Source organism: Onychomys torridus, chromosome 3 (assembly GCF_903995425.1).
Source record: "Onychomys torridus chromosome 3, mOncTor1.1, whole genome shotgun sequence".
Classification (NCBI taxonomy): Eukaryota; Metazoa; Chordata; class Mammalia; order Rodentia; family Cricetidae; genus Onychomys; species Onychomys torridus.
The window spans coordinates 44481685-44496813 of record NC_050445.1 but is presented as its reverse complement, the minus strand read 5'-3'; the positions used below and the strand labels follow the sequence as shown (position 1 = coordinate 44496813).

At 38.7% G+C, this 15129-nt stretch overlaps 1 protein-coding gene across 4 annotated transcripts in view; it reads right to left on the bottom strand.

Moving 5' to 3' along the window:
• Positions 1-11784: 11784 nt before the first annotated feature.
• The window catches only part of Pot1 (protection of telomeres 1), a 120401-nt gene continuing 117056 nt past the window's right edge, over positions 11785-15129 (bottom strand). For 3 of the 4 annotated variants that reach the window (XR_004944505.1, XR_004944507.1, XR_004944508.1), the window contains one exon: positions 11785-11982. The gene's annotated coding sequence lies outside the window, so the exon portion shown is untranslated. Of the gene's footprint in view, positions 11983-14524; positions 14583-15129 lie in introns of all 4 variants that reach the window. The other variant, XR_004944506.1, reaches the window with a different exon arrangement.

Sequence of the window (15129 nt, the reverse complement as noted above, 5' to 3'; positions counted from 1 at the left end):
GGTGTTGAGAGTAAAGTCATCAGAACTCATGGAGACTTCCTGCAGAAGGTGCTATATATTGAAGTGGAAGGAGAAGCCCATGTAATTTCATATACAGTCAAGTCCTTTTACAAGTAAAATTGTTTTTATAAAGTCTGATATTGACATTGAGGGAAAAAGGATTGATCCAGAAAAACCTGGGGGAACAAAAGATGAAGCACATGGAACCTAGCATTGTTAGGAATCTTGTAAGAGAATTATTATCCTCTAAGAAAAGTTAACAGTTTAATTTCAGTAGAGTTGTTAGTTAGGACACTACTTAAGGTCATTGTTTAAATTAGACACCCAGTTGGGCTAAATCTGATGATCCACTGACATGGATCTGTTAATTTAACAATATTTACTGTCTTGTCTACCTCAATACAATGAGGTACTCAGTACAGCGAAGTACTCAGTACAGTGCTATATAGGATCCACATTGTCAGTGAGTAGTGAACAAAGCCATTGTGGCCAGAATCCTCTGGGATCTCCTGAAAAACAGAACTCATAAAGCAAGGGCCCTTCCTTAGAGGATACCATTTGAAAAATTAGCTGCAGAGTAGGATAAGGAATGCTGTGAAGAAAACAGAATTGTCTTACAAAGACTGGAGACCAGCACATACTGATGTCCGTGAAGAAGAGAAATTTAAACCGGGAAATCTAAGTGCAGATGGCAATGAGAAGGAAGAAAGAGAGAAAGCAATTGGATACACAGATGACAGGATAAAGCTAATAACGTGGCAAGAGTACAGTGGGGTTTGGAATAGAGACGGAGGCGGCAGAGAGTCTTAAAGGGCCTTTGGGAATGAACTCACAAGATGCCAATTTTCAACCCTGAGCAGTTCCCCCAAGGAGTTCCCACAGAGTTCCCTGCAGCAGGAGAGCACAGCAGGGATATAGGAAAATGTTTGGGCCGCAAACCATCCTTTGTCTCTGCTTCCTGATACAGTGCAGTTCTTTCTTCCTGCATTCCTTTGTACATCCTGTGTGGCACAAAATACACCTGCCAATACTTCTTTATTTAAGGTTTGAGAAAGGTAGTCATAAAAGAAAGAGAATGACCTAATTATTTAGGTCTAACATTCCAGGAATGGGCTCAACGCATCCCTGGATGTTTCTTGTTTAGTCAGACATGTGCAAGGTGAAGCTGCATGCGGCTTGTATGGCTCTGTCACAACTGTGCTATGCAGAGAAACACATTCACATAAAGAGATATCGGGAGGAGAAGGAGCCCTGAGCAAGAAAAGGCACACCCACTTCCTTCACTCTAAATGCTGTCCTGATGATAGAAAAAGGAAAAGGTAACGCATGCGAAATACATACAGTGATGTATGCAGCAGGTATACAGCAGCTGTGGCCTTAAATAACAGTGGAGTTTGTATAAAGTACTGTTTCTTGATCCTGGATTGTTAAATCTGGATAAAAATGTTGTTTTTTGTTTTTGTTTTTGTTTTTGTGGGGGGGGGGGGTTGTTTTTGTTTGCTTGTTTTCTTTTTTCTTTCTTTTCATTCTCCCTCTCTCTCCCCCACCCCTCTCGTTTCTCTGTGTAACATCTATGGCTGTCCTGTAATTGCTTTGTAGACCAGGCTGGCCCCAAATTCACAGAGATCGCTCTGCCTCTGCCTCCTTCTGAGTGCTGGGATTAAAGGTGTGTGCCACCACCACCCGACTGAATAAAAGGTTTTTTCCTCTTGATATTTTGTCAACAAGCAAGAATATGTTGTGTCCGCTCCCCGTACAGGGATTGGTACATAAACAGATTGCATCCGTAGACTCAAGGAAGAAGAGTAAAAAGACATCATAATCCCTTTTCACCCGGACCATGTGAATCATCAGAGCCCAGTTAGAGGTGATGCCTTCTGTGTAGCTGTCCTAGCAAGGGAAGTTATATTTGCCCCATTTTCCAGGAGGCACATACAACAGGAGAAAACCTGTGACCTGGGCTTTGTTTATCTGAGTCTGGAACAGAGGATTGGAGGCAGGTACAGAAAGCATGTCTCCTCTCTCAGCTTGAGTTGAAGAGGAATGAAGCAATGACCAGAGCCTGTGAACCAGAACATCCTCACATAGCCCATTTCTGAGAGATTCTGTGCTGATATCAGAAGGCAAGCCAAACCAAGACTGTTCATTTTTCAAACTATTTTATCAACTTAATAGAAGTTCTTATCTACTCTTTTGTTTTGGCAGGTCTCAAACTATAGCCCAGATTGGCAGAGAATATGCTATGTGACCCAAGACTTGAATGCTTGATGCTCCTGTCTCAACCTCCCAAGAACTAGGAATAAAACAGGTACCACTATGCCCAACTAAACCCTGTTCAGACTTAAGAGCTTCAATATATTTCAATGCATGTACACAATGTATAGAATTCAAATTTAGATAAACACTTATCTTTTGAGATCTTGCTGGAAGTCCTCTGATTTAGGGTCCCCCCTTAATGTTCCGGACATTATCATCTCTATTGCCTTATTGTGACCTGGCACACTAGACTTCTTACCTCCTTTCAGTGATGAATTAGAACTCACTGACTGGTTGCTGGGGAGATGGCTCAGGGGTTAAGAGCCCAATACTACTTTTCCCCAGACTTGAATTTCAGCACCCATCTGTCAGTGGATCATAGGGGACAGTAACTCCAGCTCCAGGGGATCAGACGCCCTCTTCTGGTTTCCAAGATTACTCCTTACACATGCATAATTAAGAACTTACTGACCAGCTCTTCCCCATCTGTCATCACCATCCTACCCTTAATGTCCATGAGATTTGCAATTTTAGGTGACACAGATGAGTGAGGTCATGTGCAGCTTGTCTTCCTGTACCAAAGAAGTTTATTATTTTCTAAATTATACCCAGAATTTTGGAGACAAGAAAGACAAAAAATATTACCTTTTTATTTCTAGCAAGTTTTGTAATTCATCCAGTTTTTTGGTTTTTTGTTTGTTTGTTTTATTCCAAGGCAGGTCCTTGCTATTTTGTAGTGGTTTATAAAGAAATTACCACAATCTGAGACTATTGCCCAGAAAATATATTTATGTTATATTACATATTTAACACTAAATATATGAAATTTGATGTTTTCATTCTGAAGAAAATTTCTGAAAAAAACTATAGCCTCAAACCACTACTTAGGTCTAACTGAGTATTCCCTAATATAGTACCAGTAAGTACTAGACAACACAGGGCAGACTTCAGTAACAGTTGTGAGTTTTCTGTCTTGAGTTATATTGTGAGTTAGACTGTAGAGTTAAACTTCAGAGTCTCTCTAATCTTTTCACACTGATATATCCTCATTTGGAAACTGTTGAAAGAGCAATTAACTATGTGATGGTAAATAATTATTTAAATACCTACATGATTTATGTGTTTTTCACATATTATTTATTATAATTTATCTTTTGTGCATTTATTCAAAAGAACAACATCTATATATCTACCTATGGATACATTTTTATTAATTATATTTATTTATTTTACATCCCAATTACACTCTCCCATCCCTCCTCTTCTCCCATTCCCTCCCCAACTTCCACTCTGTCCCCTTACCATCTACTCCTTCTCCTTTTCTATTCAGAAAGGTCAGGCCTCCCATGGATATAAACAAACATATCAAGTCACAGTAAGACTAAGCACCTCCTATTGTATTAAGGTTGAACAAGGCAACCCAATAAGAGAATGAAAGACAGCCCCTGCTCCCACTGTTAGGAGTCCCACAAAGAGACCAAGTTTTACAAGTTTCACATGTACGCAGAGGACCTATGTTGGTCCTGTGTAGGCTCCCTGGAGGTCAGTTCAGATTCTGTGTGCTCCTATGAGCCCAAGTTAGTTGATTCTGCAGAGATTTTTGTGATCTCCTTGACCCCTCTGGCTCCTACAATCCTTCTTCCCTCTCTTTAGTAATAGCATTCTCCAAACTCAGCCTAATGTTTGGCTGTGGGTCTCTGTCTTTGTGTCTGTTTCCATCAGTTACTAAATGAAGCCTCTCTGATGACAATTGGGCTAGGCATCAACCTTTGTGTATAGCAGGATATCCCAAGGCATCATTATGTTGACATTGTTTTTCTCCAATAGCATTTGGTTCTATCCTAGACCTTCCATCTTACACCCATCAGAATGTCTAAGATCAAAAACACAATTGACAGCTTATGCTGGGGAGGATGTGGAACAAGGAGAACATTCCTCCATTGCAGATTGGAGTGCAAACTTGTATAGCTACTTTGGAAATCAATATGGTGTTTTCTCAGAAAACTGGGAATTTATCTACCTCAAGATCCAGCTATACCACTCTTAGGCATATACCCAAAGCATGCTTAATCATATCACAAAGGCCCTTGCTCAGCTATGTTCTTAGCAGCTTTATTCATAATAGTTAGAACCTGAAAACAACCTAGATGTCCCTCAATGGAAAAATGGATAAAAAAATGTGTTACATTTACTCAATGGGGTATTACTCAACAATGACATCATGAAATTTGAAGACAAATGGATGGAAGGAGAAAAAAATTATCCCAAATGAAGTAACACAGACCCAGAAAGACAAATGTGATATGTACTCACTTACAAATGGATATTAGCTGGAAAATAAGGGATAATCATGCTACAATGCACAGACCCAGAGAGGCTAGGGAGCATGCTTAGACCTCCCTGGAAATTGGAAATAGAAGATATCTCATGGGTGGATCAGGGGTGGGTAGGGATGGAAACATGAGGAATCACATTGAGAGTGAATGGAGGGGAAGAGTACTAAAAAAGATGACAAGAAAGGGGGTGAATTTTGGGATCAGATAGAAACCTGGTGCAAAGGAACCCCACCCCAGAACTCTACAAGGATGACTCCAGCTAAGACTCCTAGCAACAGTAGATACATATAGAAGATACACAGCATAAGTGGCCATCTCCTGTGACCAGGCAAGACTTTCCGGTGGAGAGACTGGGAAAACAACCCAGCCACATAAACTTTGACCTACAGTCTGTCCTGCCTATGGGATGTTCTGGGGTAAGGGTGACACAGAGGTTATGGAAGTGGCTAGCCAATGACTGATCCAGGCTCAGACCCATGCCTTGAGAGTGAGTTCACTCCTGACACTGCCTGGAGTGCTAGGACCCTGAGACTTTATGGCCCAGACATCTACCTATAGATTTTATATTGATTCAGACACTTAAGAGTTATAAAAAATGTCTCCTCATAAATGTATACTGTCCTATTTTATATGATGTATACATTATTAGATACTAACATGAACTGTGCTTAAATAATTGTGTTGTACTGATCCATTCATAAAAGACTATGAAAACCAAACTGTTCTTTTGTTATTATTTTATTTTATAATTATGTGAATATGAGTGTGTGTGAGAGAGAGAGAGACAGAGACAGAGAGAGAGAGACAAAATGAGATAGATAGATAGATAGATAGATAGATAGATACATAGATGATAGATAGATAGATAGATAGATAGATAGATAGATAGATCACCTGAATGCAGGCATCTGTAGAGTTCAGAAGAAGGTGTTGGATCACTCAGTACTAAATTTACAGGTGGTTGTGAACTACCAGGTTTTGATGCTGGGGACCAAACTTTGGTCCTCTGCAAGAATAGGAAGTGTTCTTAAGTGATGAACATTTCTCCATCCCCCTAAAAGACTACATACTTAGAAATATTGTACAAATGTTTAATTTTTTTGTAGTAATTTTCTAAGTAGTACATTGTGTGTATACTTTTATATATCTATAATAAATATACTATTGCTGAAACCAAAAATACATAAATGTTTTAAAGAAAATTGCATAGTCAGAATTAAGCAATTGGTGGACTCTATAGCTGGAAGTTTTTCTGTGTCTTGGCCGGCTGGCAGTTAGGACAAATCTCTCTCACTCACCAGTCTTGCAGCAGCTCAGACTCAAGTAAACACAGAGGCTTATATTAATTAGAATTGCTTGGCCATTAGCTCAGGCTAACTACTGACTAGCTCTTACATTTAAACTCAGCCTATTTCTGTTCATCTATATGTTGTCATGTGTTCTGTGGCTTTACCTGTGTCATTACATGCTGCTCCCTGAATGGTGGGCTAGCATCTCCTGACTCAGCCTTCCTCTTCCCAGAATTCTCTTTATCTCTTTATCCTGACTATACTTCCTGCCTGGATATTGGCTAATCATCTTTTTATTTATCAACCAATCAGAACAACACATTGGCCACATATAGAACATCCCACAGCACATCCCCTTTTCTGTCTAATCAAAAAGGAAGGGTTTAACTTTAATATAGTAAAACTACATATAACAAACAGTTATCAAGTAAGAATTACAGTTATAATATGTAGTCTATTTGTATTTGGCAAAATTAAAGAAAATATTCTATCTTTCCTATATTTGTGAGTCTAGGGTTTCCTATCTACCTTACCTCTTATCATAAACAAAGAAAACCATAATTGTAACTACCTAGTTTTTAACTACATCAAAGACCCCAGAAGGATATAATATTACCTAATTAAATAGGAAGGGCATTATAAGCAACTTCCAAAAATCTAGAATGACAGAGACAGCTAGCTGCCTGTCTGGACAGTTACCCAAAGTTCTTCTGCAATGTTGGGGCATCCATTTTTCAGCCTATGTGGCTAGAGTCTCTTGTCATTTCTCTCTGCGTCCTGTAGAATGTTTGACAGTTTCCTCTGTGAAGCAGGAACCTGAAGGACCATCTCAACTTGCAAAGTTCAGTAATCACTTTCCCATGGGTCCTGCATATCCAGTCGACACAATGTTTTGTTAAGTAGTCCAGGCAAGAGCAATTTCTTGCCCAAATGGCTATTTTTACCAAGAAGAAGATAAACTCCATATGGAGTGTCTTCAATGCCCATCTTTCTTTTTTAAGTAAATTGGTGCTGCCAGGAGCAGACATGTCTCATTGTCCAGAAAGTCTACGTTTTTAAAACATCTTAAATTCCATATTCTGTAGGTCTTTGAAGTATTTGAAGATTACCTACCTAATTGAATTATATCTATGTATACCTAGAAAACTTAACATGACTATGAGTTTGACTATCATAGAAGACTAGTTATTTATCTGTATTTCTTAATTATCCTTTACAATTTAAATAAGTTACATAAACATAATACCTTAAATGAGAGTAGAAATATATATAGTAATACAAAATCAACTCTAAATTTGTATCAATAAGTTAAAATCCATAGCAATGTAAACCATTTTTAAACAAGTTGTTTTTTAAAAGTAGGTTCATTAATCTTCCCTTTCATTCTATCATGTTTATATTCTACATTTCTAAACCAGGACTCCCCATTGCTCATTATTCCACCCATATAACATGGTCTGCAACATCAGTGGTGAGCTACTCAGCAATAGACTGGGACATTTTTGTTGATACTATCTACTGGAACTTTGTTGCTTCCTAAGGTCAGTCATCTTATTCCCATTCCACTTTGTTCCCATTCATTCTCACTAAATATTACTAAATAATGGGTGCTATTATGATATTTTCATAAGAATGTATAGGTACTAAAGTACCTTAGTTCTACTCATCCTTCTACTACTCCCTCACATTCCCTTTCATATCTTCTTTGTCCCTTCCCTCTTTTTAAATAACCTACTCTCATGCCTTTTCTGTTGTTGTTAAATCTAGATTTCATATATAAAAGGAAACATGCCGTATTTGTCTTTTTAGCACTGGCTTGTTTTGCCTGAAAATCTGTTTCCTTATCTGTGAAATCCAGTTGTACCTGTCACTATAGTAATGTAAGTAAGCATTATATAAAGAAATGAGATATGACTGAGAGTTATTTGCTTTGAACATTTTATAAAGTCAATTCAAAATGTTTTCAATTATATGTGAGATGATGACAAAATATTGTAAGAAGTTCAGACACGTCTCCACGTTCCTTCATTAGTGTTAAGTTCTTACTCTAGTGAGATTCAAACTGGAAATGTAAACAGTGTGTTATGGTTATCGCTTGTATAAGAAAATAGCAAAGGGGACTGAGTAGAAGGGTTAAGCAGTAAAATATTTTTTGCATAAGCATGAGGATCTGAGTTTGGAGACCCAGTTCCATGTAAATAGGTGAGCCCAGGGGGCTCCTGTGATCTTCTAGTGCTGGAGGGGCAGAAACAGAAGGAAAACTGGAGCTGGCTAGCTAGCTCACAATGCCAAATCAATTTGCTACAGGTTCAGTGAGAGATCGTGCCTCAAAAAGTAAATGAGGTGTAGATCTATAAAGAAAGACTTTAATTTCTGGCACACACACACATACACACACACACACATGCATGTGCATACACACATGCACACACGTGTGGACACAAACATATATGTGTATACACATACAAACTCACATATGTGCACTAATACACTAATACATCATGCACACACAAAGAAGAAAGAAAAAGATTGAGGTGCTTGATTCAGCAGTAGAACCCATGTTCTTGGCTACCTATTCAAAGATTAATGAATAAGCATTTATATATTTTAATTTCAAAATATGTTCAAGGTATATATTAACCACTTTTAAAACATTTGCCCTCCAGTTAAGTAACTGTTACAAGTTCTAAGCAAAATAGATAAGAGTTCCTAAGACAGCTATTTACACTGATGGCATCATAGCTATCATTTCATGTTACCTAGCTTACTGATTCTTATATTTCATCTTCAAAACTTCCTTTCTAAATCCTTTAATTACCAAAAGGGCACAAATATCCACAAATTAAAACATCCTCAAAACCATTTTCCTGGGTGTGCCATTCACACATGTTCAATAATCTTACTGTTCTAATTCTTGTCATGTTCATGGAGAATTAACTACATGGTCAAATAATTACATTATCTAAATTTTGGGATTCTGAGGCAGAAAATAGCTTTATTGTCACAGTTTATTGTTTTGTACATTTAAAAACTCAAATATTACTGTTTCCTGTGTGGTTTGTGATGAACGTGCAATATATAGTATTAGACTCAGTCATTAAAAATGTTGAGTATTTTTATGTAGTAGTGCTTCTGTATATATAAAAAGCAAAACAAAAATGGTTATATAAAGAAGCTTGATCTGCCTATTGTCCTGGTTACAGGAAAAGTTCCTTTTAATCATTTTAAACCAAGGGGTAAGAAACAGGCTGTGTAAAAAGATATGAAATCCCATAACATAGCTTTAAATATCCCTATCACATAAACGCATCCTTGAAAATACAAGAGAAAAATCAGTTGCTCTTCAATAGAGAGTCAAGAATAAATAAGAAAATCAAAATGACAAGGGCAGCCTCCGGATGTAGGGGAAAGGTAATTGTTTTTGTTGAGAGACGATATTCTGAATAGTCTTCTTGGGTTTCTGCTAAAATCCCTGAGTTGAAACAAAGCCTGGGATCTTCTCCCACTGTGTATCTTCACCAATGCACGGCTGCTGATGACAGCATTTGCTCATGAGCTTTCTCTGCAGGAGAAGCAAAGCCTCTGGGGAGAAGAATTTTCTATCAGAGTAGACATGCCATGGTAGATCTGTCAGAGAGCGTCAGGCTGGCCATTCTTCTCCCCAAGGGCAGTAAGAAAAGGCACAATGTCAAAGAAAATGCTAACATTTTCATTGAAGGCATTTGGTGAATTAGTAAGTGCCTTGAGAAATCAAGATGGGAAAGAACATCCACTGGAATCTTTTGATTTAAAAATTCCACAGAGATAAATTAAGTCATCTATATTTCTTCTGATGATCCAGTAGTATAACTAAATGGCTGACATTACATGATTTTACACATGGTTCATTTTCATTCATCCATTTTACAAATATTTATCAGATTTCTACCACTCCAATGCACAGTGATAAGCTCTCCAGTTTTGTTGAGGTTGGGGAAACAGATATAAAGCTCTTTTACATATAGTGTGGAAAGCAAAAATGTGGCATCATATATAAGGAAGTATTAAAGACATGTATGCATAAAAATTCAGCTAAAAGTTTTGCATCTTTTAATGTGTGTACCAATGTTGCTTAATGTATGGATAACATGTAGGATTGTTGTTCAGAAATGGTATGATTTGATATTCTTAACATGAAAAGAACAGAGAAATCTTGTTCTAAAACCAAATCAAATATGCAAACGATCAAATTTAAGGCTGTTAGTATTGCTTCTGAGTGTATAGTGAGTAAAATATTCTGTAACTGCAAACATTAGTTACATGCAAAAGTGAATAGTATTCCTTTATAATGTTGAATATAGTGAATGTGCAAAAGATTGGGAATATGAAGACTCTAAACACACCGTGCAGAGTACATTGAATAATATTAATGATATACAGAGTAATAATGATGTACTATTATAGCAATGAGAATCTGTTTTGTAGAATATTCCAGTAAAGGCAATCCAGTAATATACGTACAGAAATATAAACAATGTCAGTTATGTTCAAGGAATTTCCATGTTGTATTTTTGTGAACATTGCCTGTAGGATGCATGCTCACTAAGTTTGAAGCCTGATACTACATGATAGAACCTCGCTTCATCCCATTCCATGTAAATACTCAAGAAGGTGATAATTTTATTTTGTGTTAGCTATTTGCACCTGTGAGGAGTCAGGCATGAAGCCAGAATCTCCAGACCAGCCAGCCAGGTTAGTGGTGCGTGTGTGTGTGCTGTGCGCATGTGTGTGTGCATGTGTGTGTGTGTCCTTTAATGATAGTAGAGGAAGCTTCCCCCGCCTGATTACATCCTTACTCTCTTTAGGTTATATCATTCCACAGTACGCAAGGTCAGAGCTGCCTCCTAAATTCACTGTATTACCTCCTGCTTTGTGTAATTGTTCTCTTTTTTTCTGACTCTGAATTCTGACACCACTTACCCTTGAAGTTTCATTTCACCCTGTCAATCACATCACCATCCCATTGTGACAGCCTGGAATACTACTACACTAGTTTCAGAAATAAAGAAACTGAGGCTCTGAACATTACAATTATGCATTCTGGTTCTTGGCTTCTTCTCATAGAAATTAAAGAGATTCTGTTAAACTCCTCCATGTTCTGGAAAATCCAACCTTGAAAGAGAGAATGGAGCCTGATTAAGAAAAATATTATACCCACAAATGTGCAATTGTGGCACTGAGTGTCAAGGCTGGGGTGGTCTTTTCATTTATACATGAAAATATCAATGTGGTATTATGCATATACAGCATGCCTGTGAATAAGCTCAGTGGTTATAGTAGTCTATTTACTCACCTCACTAAGACTAATGGCAAACAAAGAGCTGTGACAGCCACATCTTTACATTTCAAAATGCCTTCTGATGTAAGTTATTTCACTAAAGTGAAACTGTGATGTTCAGTTTCATGGGAAGATACTACAAGAAGTATTTTGTGATGGTATTTCCAAGTGAAACTTACATTTAAGCCTGTGCACTTGAGTTAATCTATATGCCCTCCATAATGCAAGTGGGCCACTTCATTGAGTTGAAGGCTGACTGAAACAAAAGTCTGACTCTAGCAAAAGTCTAAGTCTTCTCAATCTTGCATGCTGGCCTTCAGCTGTGACACCAGTTTATTCTTTGGCTCCATATTCTGTTAGTCTATCCTGCAGACTGTGAATGTGGAAGTCTAATTATGTTTTGAGATAATCCATAAAAATAAATATCTTTCTCTATTTAAATAACCTTTGAATTCTGTTTTCTGGGTTTGGGAGTTCAGGAAATCCCAAGTCATTATTAGCATTACCTTTTTCGACTGTGCTTCATAGCATATACTATTCAGTAGCATGCAGTCCATCAAAATGGAGTAGAAAAAGCATAGGGTAGGAAAGTCAAGGGTCATGCACTATAGTTTTTATTGGATTTTATTCACGACTTGATTCAGGCACTCATTTATCCAATACATGCTGGCATCTGTGCTAGCTGCAGGCACTATTCTAGGGGATGATAAACTGTGGAATGGAGTAACAGCATTCTGGTTCTTGGCTTCTTCTCATTTATGTAGAGCAGGTAGATGAAGCATCACTAAAAAAGCAAAACACAAAAATGAGCAAAGTACTTTCAGAAGTCTCTAGAGGCAGAACATTTCTCTGCAAATGACTAGTGAAAAGCATTTATTAGGGGCCTTCTATAGATTGGTCACAGACTCCTTGCCTTTAAAATAAGGGTGATGAGATATCTTATTGTCAAGGTTTGAAAGAGTGTGTGGTGGTTTGAAAGAAAATGGCCCCCAAAAGGAATGGCACTCAAGAGGTGTGGCCTGTTGGATTATGTGTGATCTTATTGGAGGAAGTGTGTCATATGGAGGAGGGCTTTGAGGTCTCTTATATGCTTAAGATACCGCCCAGTGTCTCAGATCACTTCCTGTTGCCTGTAAGTCAAGAAGCAAGACACTTGGCTACTTCCCTGGCACCACGTCTACCTGCATGCTACTATGTCACACCATGATAATGAACTAAACCTCTGTATACGTAAGCCACTGCAATAAAATAGAGTGCTTGCCTAGCAAGCAAAAGGCCCTGGGTTTGATCCTCAGCTCAAAAAAAACCAAAAAACAAACAACAACAACGAGTTGCCATGGTTGTGGTGTCTCTTCGCAACAGTAGAAACCCTAATTAAGACACAGAGCTGACAAGGTCACATGTGGCACACGTAGAAACTAAAAAGTTGTGGTTGGTAAGGGGGTACAACAGATGGAGGAATTAGATTAGGGTAGGAAAAGAGAGAGAAATGTACAAGAACATATGAACACAAAGAATGAACCAGGAAAACGAGGCAAATGTTCTCAGTTGAGACTCATGTGAGAGAAGAGAGCCAAAGATACATGGGACATGTAAAGAATGGCAGAATAATCAACACCTGCTAATTAATGATGGCGCAAATTGTTTGCCTCTTTCTACTATCAGCCAAGGAAATACAACCCACTTCCCCCTTTTAACTTGGACAACTTGAAGCTTAGAATCAATAGTTCCTATTTCCTCAAGTAAATCTCTGTTCCTGATGCTTTATCTATTTTACCTTTGATAGGAAAATTTTAATATTATGAATATTTGATTGTGAATGAGGTCTGTGGTAGCAGCAAATGAAGTTTGATGTTTTTCCATCCAAAAGAGTCATTTCTTTTATTCTTCTCTCATATACTACACCCTGACTTCTGTTTCCCCTCACTTCTCTCCTCCCCCACATCCCCTCTTCCCAAGATCCACTCCTCCTCTATTTCCCTTCAGAAAGGGGTAGGCCCCCTCAGGAATATCAACTACCATGGTATATCATGTTGCAATAAGAGTAGGGACCTCCCCTCATATTAAGACTGAACAAGATAAACCAGTAGGAGGAAAGGGGTCCCCAAAGCAGGCAAGTGTCAGAGACATCCCCTGCCCCCACCACTAGGAGTCCCACCAGAACACCCAGTTACACAACTGTAACATATATGCAAGGACCTAGGTCAGACACATACTGGTTCCCTGATTATTGGTTCAGTCTCTGTGAGCCTCTATGAGCCCTGGTCAGTTGATTCTGAGTTGTAGAAGTCAGAGGGGCCAAGGACAAAACAGTGATCTTTTAACCTGTTCACACAGCAGGAATACAAGGAGACTGACAGGCTTCAAAGGCAGTGCTATATATCCAGATAATGCTGAATGTAAGCTGTGATATTTGCCCTGGCATCAACAAAATGCTTAAGATTGCAATCATAAGAAAAATTCTCTGATATCTTGATAAAGGGAGACATCATGGGGTAGGGGAGAAACCTGGTGCTAGGGAATTTCCCAGGAATCCACAAGGATGACCCTAGAGTAGACTACTAGCAATAGTGGTGAGGGTGCCTGAATTGACCTACCCTGGTAATCAATGATGAATACCCTAAGTGTCATCATAAAGCCTTCATCCAGTAACCCAAGAACTAGGCTAAGCTCTGGGACTCCAGTAGAAGAGAGGGAAGAGGGACTATATGAACAAGGGGAGTCAAGATCATGATGGGAAATCTACAGAGACAACTGAACCAAGCTCATAGGAACTCACAAACTTTAGACCAACAGCTGTGGAACCTTCATGGGATCAGACTAGACACTCTGCATAGGGGAGACAGTTGTGTAGCTGGGTCTGTTTGAGGGGCCTCTAGCAGTGTGATCAGGATCCATCCCTGGTGCATGAGCTGGCTTCTTGGATCCCATTACCTATGGTCGAACACCTTGCTCACACATGATGCAGGGGGGAGGGGCTGGGCCCTGCCTCAACTGAAGGTACCAGGCTTTCCTGTCCCCCCATGGGAAAACTCACACTTTTGGAGGAGGAGATGAGGAGTGGGTCGGGGGTGGGAGCAGGCACTTGGGGAGGTGAGGGGGAGCAAGGGGAGGGATGAGAGAGGGATCTGTGGTTGGTATGTAAAATGAATAAAAAATTAATAAAAAAAGAAAAATAAACCGTACTATTTTGATGACAGGTAAGAATTATAAAAAAATTCTCTAAAGCTAAGTATCTTTTTTTTCTTTTATTGAATATATATTTTTTCACACAATACATTCTGATTATGGTCTCCCCACCCCTTCCATTGCCAGTTCTTCCCCACCTGCTCTCTCTTCTGGATCCACACCATTTTTGTTTCTCCTTAGCAATCAAACAGGCATCTAAAGAATAATAATACAGGAAAATGAAGCAAAACCAAAAAATCATGATAGGAAAAAACAAACAAACAAGAAAAACAGCCAGAGAAAAAGCATAAGAAACACATATAGATGCAGAGACACACATTTGAATACACAGAAAATATACATATAATATATATTCTATTATGTCATATATAGTATACAGTGAAATAGTTATATAAAGGACCTATAAGGTTACCAAAAATATGTCCTGACACAACGTTCTGAGACAAGGAGCCTCCAAAGATGCCTTTGCGTTTGTTTCATGTTGGTCATCTAGTGGTGGGAATATGGCCTACCTTCAAGAGTGGTTTCTTTTCTCAGTTCAACTCCCTCGGAGAAAGCTAAGTTTTAATTTGCAAGTGGTTATCAGTTGAAGATGGTGTCTGGGTTAGTGATGTGGAACTGGACACACTTCTCCTCTCAGCACTGGGGCCGCATGTGCAGCACACCAATAGAGACCCTGTGCATGCTGCCACAGTTGATGGGTTCATGTGTGCATCAGCCCTGCTGTGCTCAGAAGGCCTGG